Below are 10,632 nucleotides of genomic sequence, written 5' to 3' on the forward strand. Positions count from 1 at the left end.
GGGAAGCGCCGGCCCGGCCCGGCGGGGGGAGCCGCCCCCTCAGGCCCCGCTGAGCGCCTCTGTGAGGAGTTTCTCCCCAAAGTGGTGTTAATCTTCATGCAGGTGGTGTTAGGCGAAGCAAACCGACTTGCTGTTCGAAGTTTCTCACCAGAAGTGGTGGCTCAGCGTAGCGAACCAAGTCATCTCTGCTCGTGCTACTGATACTGTATGAATTCACTTTAGGATAGAATAAACCTTGTAGTTAAAATATAATGAATATAAGAAATATATTCTAATTAAATTAGTAGTTGCACGACAAAAGCTGCTATGAAATCCTCTGTACAGCCCTGTACCAAGGCTAAGAACTTATATTTACTCGAAGAATGTAGGTGTAGTAATTAGGTCATGTAACCATAGTCTGAAAGTAATAATTAATGAAATAACTGATCAAAGAAGGAGTCTGTTTCTCTTTCTTTAACTTTCTCTAACAAGGGACCTGTTTATAAGTTATCTAGAGAGAGCGACTAAAAGAAACAAGCAGAAGACGGTCGACAAGGACATAAATTAGTTCAGATCCATATGAACACTGCAAACTGGCAAGATCATCACATACCAGGCAAGAGGTGAAAAGCACACCATGAGGAAGACCTACGGCCTTCCTCCCAAAGACCACCGCCCACGTCCAGAAGACCCCTGCCCACAATTCTTGGAGGAATTTGCGCAAGCGCAAAGGACTGATAAGCTAATTAACATACGAAGCGAGAGTAGGCGGGATTATGTAGTGAATATGTATATACATTAATTGAATATTCATTGTTTTATTGTAGAAATATAAGATAATTGTTTACTTTAAACATGCACGTTAGGCGGAAGGATCCCCCGTGCATCCAGCGCTGCCAATAAAGGATACTCAGCCACTAAGAAACTGTGACTTTGTTCTTTAAATCACTACCACATAAGGGGATTCTGCTCCACCAAACTCACCGTGTGCCAGCATGGAGATGTGGCAGTATTGTGTTGGTGCAGCAAATAGTACTTGTACAGTTAGACCCCTGATGGACGATGCTTGTCCTGCCTGTGGGACTCGCTGGGCCCACCATGCCCCCGCAGCCGATGCTCCCGCTCCTTGCTCCGGTGCCTTCAGTGCCGCTGGGTTGGGAATGCTGGTCACCTGCAGCCTCCCAGGGAGGATGGGGACGCACAAGGAGCTGTTATAGTTGAATTTGAAATCACTAGAGTCCGAAATAAATTCACTAAGTATTTATTAAGGCAGGAAAGCAAAAACAGCGTGCTGGGCGGCCGGGGAGTTGCAGCTCCATCCAGGCTCGCAAATTCCGACAAGTAACACAGCTCTTTTATCCTCCACTTCAAGGCCGGTTTAAGCAAACGGTAATGCTCTCAGTCCCGTAGCAAGAAGCTGTATATTACAAAACTAGTCTATTTTTACACTAAATTCAAGAGGAAGACAAAGGTTGTCATAGTAACATGAGATTATGGTTTAACATTGGCCTTGAGAAAGTACATCTCGCAACCTCATGGTTAACTCTTTTCTTGCCAGACTAAACATTCTCAAGTCTGTTGCAGCAAGATCATTCCTTTTGTTAAAAGCTAATTTGATCAGCAAATTACCCTTAGTTACTTATTACAGAGCTGTGCCACAGGTGCTGCTAACTCCTAAGGACCTCTTGTATTCCAAGTTTTGCTACAGAAGCAGCAGTCCCTTTGAGCGTTGCTTGGGCGATTTGCATGATGGAAGGAGTTCTTTCTCTTGCTGAAGAATACTGAAAGTAGCTGAAATTCTTGTGCGTTCTGTAATTCACCTTCCTTCTCCACACTACAGTACCTCATGTTGTGGGATTCACTACCAGCTACCAAGCGAACGGGAAGATTTGGCAAAAATGGCAGTGTGGAAGGCAGAGATACCATCTGAAGGTACTGGTGGCTAAAAAACTTCCTCTGTTTAGAGGATGTGTGTAGCAAAGCATTGAATCAATATTGACTGTTTCTCTAAAAGATCTAAAAGTAATGTAAGAAAAACGAGTTATTTTTAGAAGGCCTTTTATGAATAGGTAGTGCTTTTGTGGCTTTGGCATCAGGAGGTTTATTTCTATTCAATCTTAATTCTGTGATGGGGTGAGTGAAGCTAAATGAGGTGGATACTTTTTGGAAGAAAAAGCCGAACAGAAACAGATGGTGAGGGGGAGAAAGTAAAAATAGGAAACTGAAGCAAATACATTGTTAGAGATGCTGGTTTTCTCTAGTGAAAATGTACTAGCTTATTAGTTTGATTACTCTGCTTGTTTAACAGTTCCTTTCAGCTTTTTTTGGTTTACTTCATGTTTTCTATATGAGAGTTTTTATTTCACATTAGGTACTACACAGCTTAATTTATTTGCTTTTTAATATAAAAAAGTATTATTCTTTGCAGATACAATGATAGGTGAAAGACTGAGGTTATGAAGCTCACGTGAAAGCATTTAAATGTGATGAATCATCCTCAGCAGTGACTGATAAACATAAGAAACTCTACTTTTGTATTAGTTTACATAGATCAAGATGCAATAAGGATGCAGGTCTTGCTAGACTTCTGTACAGTTGATTTTTCTTAAAGTCTCTTAGAATACAGTAGTTCCTGGTTTGTATTATGAAGGCCCAAATGACTAGGAGCTCAGTTTTGAAAATGAGCATGCTTTCTGCAAGTCTACACTTGAAGCCTTTGGGTCAATCTATCTTTTGTATACTGTTCTTAATAAATTGGGTTGTTCGGAAAGCATTAAGGATTTTAATGCATGCAAAGACTCTTGCTGGAATGACTTGTGTGGTGATAAACCTTGCAGCTTTCAACTTTATTCTTAGTTCTCTTTATTAAACAGTTGCCATTCATTCTGTTTCAGGTCAGAAAGAAACTGGTTAAAGCTGTTGATGATGAGAGAGCTGGTCTTTGTGGAGGGCTAATTAATATCACTGCTGTACTGTATTTTTTAATGGGGTATCAGTATTGCACTGGAACGTGGAAATATATGACTTTGTGCTAGTGTCATAAATCACTTTTTATCTAGGAATAACTCTTTTGTAACAAGTGGCTCAAAAAGCAAAGTGAAGAATCACTGCAGTAGGGTATTATGAAGCCCAAAATATTAAGTGGGGTCTAAAAGAGATTCAGTTAATGGAGTAAATGTCTTTCCGTGCCTGCTTAACATAATGGTTTGGATTCGCCCTATTGCCTTCAAAGTCCTTAAATCACTGGTAACTGGAAACTGGGAGAATATACCACATAAGGATCAAGCATCCCCATACATTCTGGGAACAGGCAACATGGCTGGATAAACTTGGATTCTGTGTGGTTTTTATTGGCTTTTATTATATTACATAGATAAATTATTTATTACATGAAGGCGGCATTTCCAAGGAGTAGATTTTCAATCCCCTTTCACAAAAATATATAAAGCATGACATAAATGGAGTATTTTCTTAAGTTTGTAAAGTGCCTTATTGCTATGCTTACATTTGGAAACTAAATATGCAGGAGCTCAAAGATAACATGTTTGCTCTGGAAACTAATGAAGCACAGTAAAATATTTATCAGCAGAAAGGTGATAGTATAGCAAGGATTTTCCGTGAGAAGTTGATGGTAAGGGAGAGAGAGTGAGTTGAAGTAATGTAGCAGAGAGACTGCTATAAACTGTATAAACCTCTGAAATTCTTTCCTGCATGGCTGCAGTTGCGGTTCAGGAGCAGGCAGTGTGCTGCACCTGGTGCCCTCAGTTACATTTCTTTGCATTGCTGTGGAGGAAAATGAACCTTAACCTTTGCTGAGCCTGGGGTTTTGGCTTTGAAATTTCATTCCAAGGTGGCAGCTGCTACTGCCTTATAACATACACTTCATTGTACTAGGAATGCACGTTTAATAAAGGAGTTGTGTGAAACAGTTCAGGGTCAAAATATTAACCTTACTGATACGGACATCCAAGTGGTAAAATCAACATTAATATCGGTGGGATTAAAAACATTCCCTTGCTGGGTCTGTCACACAGCCAGGATCAGCTGAAGTAGGAGAAATTAATACTGGCTAGCAGACCTCCTTAATGAGGAGGAACAGAAAAAAATCACAAATATGGCAAGATACATTAAGAGCTTTAATTTTTATCTTATCTGTTAATTCATTGTTGAGAACACAGACATGCATCTTTATTTTTAAATGCTATTTTTAACCTTACTAGTGTGCGTAACAGCAGTAGCTTGCTTAACTTGGCACAAAAGACGAGTTGCTGCATATTTGCTTTTGTTTCAAAATTACTTGGTAGACGTAAATGTTGTTAGTACCCCCTTGCTTTTCTCAGCAGCTTTGTGATTTCAAGATAAACAGGAACTTCTAAACACACAACAGCTTTTAGTGGTTAACACAGTTCCATTATTTGGAATGTGAATCTATTTATACAGACAGTAACTGTGTTTGTTAAGGCAATCAGAGGAAACAAGTATGAAAAGTCTCTTAAACAGTCACCATTTACTTGGAAACAGTTATCACCAAGTATGTATTTCACATAAATAATGGTTATAGCAGAGGAATGATCTCATTCTTAAAAGGGTAAAATACAGGGGATTATTGTTACATACATGTATCACTGAGAAATTGTGCTGTTTTGAGACAACCTGTAATTATGCTATGGTAATTCCTTTAAAACTTCTCCATTAAACTCACACTAAAATGTGTCATGCAAATCTGCTCACATACTGTTGTAAATGATGCATGTAAATAGATGTCACAACATGGCTTTTTTCTTTCAGTTCTTTATTTTCAAGTTACGTAAGTGTTGGACAAAACCCAAACAGATGATTTTGTTTCCGTTATTCAGCTGATTCAACAGATGCAAATAAATGTTTCTATAAGCCTTCAGACATCTACAAGTTCTTTAGCTAGCTTGTTTGACTTGTTACTGTGGAGTCTACCAAAACTGACCAGAAAAATAATAAAAAGGAAATTGAGAGGTATGACTGTCCCTCTTGTTGTTTAGATAAAATTAGCCATAAATATTGCTAACTTGGTCTGTATTTTTAGCTATTTATTTAAAAATTAAGTACGTGTCAGCAGAGGTGTGTGGAGGTGCTAAGAAACTAGCAGATTGCACGCTGCATACTGTTGTCATTATAATGCATTGTGACAACACGGATTCCAAACTTACGCTGCATTTTCTTTTTGCTTCTATCACTAACATAGTATTTCCCTTTCAAAAGGTAAATTTCAAACATTTTCTGCTTTTCAGAGGAAGATTCTAGTTTTGTCTCTGAATCTGATCTTTCAGAAGCTACAATAATAATACAGATTTTTTTTAATTAATATGGAGAATTGTTGCTTGGAAAACCTATTTTTTACCACACATTTACTGAAGTTTGTTACTAAATATTTAAAAATATAGTTACCTACTTCCTCTCAGCTGCAGTGACTTGCAGATACCAGTTTTTACCTCAGCATCTCTAAATGCTCCTTCAGATGTGCCTGTAGTTAATTGCAGATTTTAACATTAAGAAAAGGGCTTTTAACCAGTTTCCTTAACGCCGGTTCATGCCCGCTGCAAAGGAGCCCTGCGGGCACCGCCTAACGCGCCAGGGACAGGGGCACAGCCGCGGGGCTTCGCGGGCCCGCCGCCCGGGGGGGGGGCACCGGGGGCAAGGCCGGCTCGGGGCTGCGGTGCCGATGATGCCCGTTACCGGCAGGTGGCCGGAGCCCCCGTGCCGCCCGGGGAGCGGGGCTGCCCGCCCGCCTCGGCCCCGGTAGGGCCCGCCGCACGTGACCGCGCGTCATCAGCGCGCGCCGCCCGCCGGTCACGTGCCCCGTGTTTATCTCGTCGCCGCTGGTGCGGCCCGGCTGCCGGTGGGGGCGGCGGGTGAGCGGCCCCCGGGGCGGCGTGAGGGGCCGGCGGGGGCACGGGAGGGGCTGGGGGTTCGGCAGGCGGCGGGGAGCGAGTGTTTCCCTCAGGAGGGGGCGAGAGGCGGGGCTGCCCGCGGCCCAGTGCCGGGGCCTGGCTGGAAGCGGCCGCGTTCCCAGGCGCCGCTTCGGAGAGCGGGCCGCGCCCCCGGGGGGGCTCCCCTCAGCCCGCGGCGGGGGTAGCGGCTGGGAGCCGCCCGTGCCCGGCGGGTGCTCCCTCGGCTGCGGGCCGCTCTCATTTATAGCGCTTTAGGCTCTTAACTCCATAGGAGCAAAAGGCTTATGGTGTCTGGCAGTCGGTCCCCGCTGTGACGGTCCGGAACGCTGAGGTATAACGTGTTGCTCAGAGCTGCGTCTCACTAAATAGTCTTTCCTTTGTTTCTAGGCTTACGATGTCAGTGCCAGCAAAGAGGTGTGGAAGGCCCCCAGTGCTGACTTTTCTGGAAAAGAAAAAGAGAAAGCAAAGTCTTGATAGAAGAAGGGGGAAAACAAGGATTTATGTGGGAAATCATATTGACCGATGGTTGACACTGAAGGAAAAGCTGGATTTCAGAAATGATGCCGACGTTGCAGGGTTTTTACTGGACTTGTGAGTAGATTGTTTCTTCTCTGTTTACTAATAGCAAGTAAATAATTATTGGTGTTAATACCAACTGTGTATTTTCTTTCTAGGTATGACAGCTATGACCCATTGTCAAAAGCTCCAATCTGTTCCCTCCCTGAGGGTGTGAGAAGAATTACTGTGAAAGAAGAAAGAGCATCGTCAGGAAGCACCTCTTTAATAGCAGCTGATGGAACGTTAGTAGTATATTCTCTTTATATGTAAGGGGCCGATGAAACACTGTTCTTTATAGTACTTGAAAGACTGTAGCTGACATTTAAAAAAATGGGATGGAAGTTATGTAAAAGAGAGGAAAGTATACAGCTAACTTTATTAAAAAGGAAGGTTTGTTAATATCCTTTGTAGAGCAGCTTATGCATTTGTTGTTTGTATTGTTGTACTACTATTCTAGACAAAATTTTTTTGCAGAATAAGTGTTTAAATTAACAATTTGTGTTATGTTGACAGGTATGACAATGATAACCGGCTGTCTAAAGAATATGCTTGCTCTGAACTTGGAGATGTGAGAATTGTAACTGTGAAAGAAGAGAGGGAGATGCCACATGATTGCTTGTCAACGGAGGCAGATGACACGTTAGTGATACTATGGGTTTTTGCATTTGAAAATATTTTACATTGATTTTATTGTCACATTTAATTTTGTTTATTAGAAAATCATATCATTCATGCTTTGATTCATAATCTAAACCCGTCTTGGTACATAACAGTTGGTCTAGTCCTTCCAAGGCAAGAATCTGAGAGATTTTGGAAAATTTCTAAGATCCTTAGAGTACATACAGCAAACCTGCTTGTGCAGTGACTGCGTTCCTTAAATGTGTACAAGTTTCATTAATGGAACAAGAAAATAGCTAGTACTTTGAGTGTCATAGTCACTTTAGTAAGCAGTTAGGTTTTTACGGTAGTACAGTCTCCAGACAAATGCAATTGCATGTGCTTTAACCTTTCTCAAAAGAAAAATGTTTCATTGACTGAGTGATATTACCTACAAAGTGATGTGTTAACCTGTCTAAAAATAGTGCCGTGCTCAACGAGGCAACTGTACCATCAGTCGACTGCTGATTTCTTTTACTGCAGTGTCATCAGTAACTGAGGCATTCACAATTGAGATCAGAGGAGCCTCAAATAGGTATGCTTGTCCATTACTCTTTATTTAGGTTTCAATTATCCACAACAGTGTTACTGAATAATTGTACTTTAATCCGTGTCTTAGTTATCTGACCTTTAAAAAAATGTATCTTTTAATGTGTGCAGGGGGACACTGAGAACCTAGGACATTACATTGGCATTGCATGGTGTGTCCAAACCCCTCGCCAGTATGGTGAAGTATGTAACGCACGTGCGTGTTTATCTGATTCTCGTTTTCCACTGTGGTTTTGCTTGTGACTTTCCTAATTCTTTTTACTTTTGATTTTAGTAGGTGAACGAGTTGGGGTTCTGAAAGCAATTATATGGCACAGAAGAATTCTTGGAAGCTAGGTCAGGAGAAAATAAATACCAGTGCTGATGAAGCTAACAAATTCAAGTACATTCTTCAAAATAGTGTTTTTGTCTGGCAATGTAATTTTAGTTTGGAGTGCAGCAGTAATTGAATTCCTGGGACTGATTTGATACAGGTGAGACAGAGGGTTTGTTCCTAATTGATTGCTTACTTCAGCCTTCTGAGATATGTGAAATTCTGTGAAAAGTTGTTTGGTATGAGAAAAACTTTGTTGCCCTAAAAGGTAGAGGATATGGTGCTTTAAGTCTCATGATGTCTATGCGAAGATGCTAAATTGCACCGTATACATCTCACCTCTTGGCAACATACAAGTGATCAGACACATATGCAGCGGTAACTGTATAAGGCTAAGAAATGACAGCTGTCTAAGAATAAAGATATTAAAAAAATGAGGGGTTTACGGGACAAACATCCTAGGGCACGCAGTGTTATTCTACCTACCAGGAGCAGTTGTGTAGCCTCCCTACGAAGAAAATAGTTTTGTGTTCCAGTGTCTGAACACCATATCACTGGTAACGCTTTTGGGTTTGTTTTTCATTCACAGTATAGCAGCGAGGTAGTGATGATCTTACTGAGGGATTCTTATTAGCTGTGGGATAACCATGCAGCGGTCAAGTGATTTGGCCAAAGTCATGTTGGTAGCTGAACTTGGGTCTTAGAACTAAACTCGATTACTAAGGGTTTTTAGTTGGGTGGGCAAAATTCTTAATTGTAGTGGGTTTCTGTTTGAAAGAAACCGTGGTTATGTTAATATATACTTTTTTTTTTCTTGTTGTTTTTTAAAGGTGTGGTACTGCACTTCCTATTGAAGGGTGGAGATGAAGGCAGGTATTTCCTGCTTTCCAGGCATTTGGGTGTCATGTTTTCCTGTTGCAGTTATTGTTTTGGGCCTTACAAAGTACGCCTTTTCATTCTGTGCTGCTGTGTAAGGGCTAAGAAAATACTGAGGTCTTGTTGAAGGTGCTTTATTAACAAATTCTGAACTAATAGTCATAAAACAGCTGTTGTATTCTAGGCCTTTTACTGTCTAGTTGCAGGTTGGTTAAACACTTAACTGTTAAGAAACTGGAAATACCAGAGATGATGGAGCAAGAACATTTAAACTCACGTGCTTCATCATTGGCTTTAATGTTTGGTTTCTTGTCTTGGTTTGGGAGTCTTCCTGGTGATGATAGCTTTCAGAGGTTGTTGTTGTAGAGAATTAAATTGATGGAGAAAGAGTGAGGAAGTCAAGTAGCAGGGATTTTGAGACTCTTGCCAGGTGAAATGGTATGATTTTTTGAGTTTTGGCTGTTAGGAACCGTTGGAATGTTGAAATAACACAGGAAGAAAAGAATGTACAGAAATCTAATTTAAAGTATTAGCAGGGCATACCCAAAGGGAAGTGTTACTGAACCATGTCCAGTTAGGTTCCTGAACACAATGAGTTCTCCTCTAATGCTTCATTCTGTTATTAACTATCAACTTTAACATACAGAATACCAACCAAGCTAGATTGAAAATTCTTTTTCTACTTTACGTGTAACAAGTACAAAACTGTCAAAGCAGGTATTTTGTTGTTTTTCCTTTAATGTTTGTTATTTGCTCTGACATTAAGATTGAAGAATGATGAGTCAGAGTAGTTGAAGAGGTTTTTTTGTGGAAGCTTTGGGAGATTTTGGATTCTTCTGCTTTTGCAATATTTGATTTATAGAGATTCAAAAACTCCTTTACTTGTACCTTTATTAATGAGACAGATTCTCATGACAGAACTGCCTGACGAGATTTTAGATTGGGGCTTAGGCTGCATAGTAGGAAAAACTTCTTCACTGAAAGGGTGGTCAAGCACTGGAACAGGCTGCCCAGGAGGTGAGGAAATCACCATCCCTGGAGGTGTTTAAAAACACATATATGTGATGCTTAGGGACGTGGTTTAGTGATGGCCTTGGCAGTGCTGGGGTAATGGCTAGACTTGATCTCAAAGGTCTTTTCCAAACTAAATGATTCCATGATTTGGTTATGGAATGTATCTTTTTTTTTTTTTTTTGGCCTTTATTCACTAAGAAATTAAACAGAATACAAGTACAAAATAAATACTCAAAAGTGTTTGGTGACTGAAACCTGTAGGACGCGATGGTGTCAGTCAGTAGTAAATGATTAGTTGGGAAGCCCCAACCTTGAAGGTAGGCTTCAGCTTCAGTTCCTGTCTCTCCTAAAATAGTAGTAGCAATTCCTTTTAGAATTGTTTGCTACATAGCTTTTGTCACAATTGTGGGATCTTGCAAGAGTCTATATTGCAGAACTTCTCTTAAGTAATCTGAAAAGCTGTACAATTGCTGTCCAGACAAGGTAGTTGTAAAGTGTAATTCCCTAGCTTGGAAAGAAAATAAACGATCTTGAGGACAAGTCCAGTAAGCTGTTTATGCTGAAGACTTACCACAACACCGGTGTGAACTGCTGAGGAGTTTATTAGCAAGCAGGAAAACTTAAATTGTATTTAAAAGAAAAAAAAAAAAGCCTGATAAAATAACCTAAAATAACCTGCTTAGCAGGACAGCTTCCTGTGCTCTATCAACAAATTGATTTTCAGTTCTTTGTTTTGACTAGTCTTGCATTCAGATTCTCCAA

Source organism: Falco naumanni, chromosome 1 (assembly GCF_017639655.2).
Source record: "Falco naumanni isolate bFalNau1 chromosome 1, bFalNau1.pat, whole genome shotgun sequence".
NCBI classification, from domain to species: Eukaryota; Metazoa; Chordata; class Aves; order Falconiformes; family Falconidae; genus Falco; species Falco naumanni.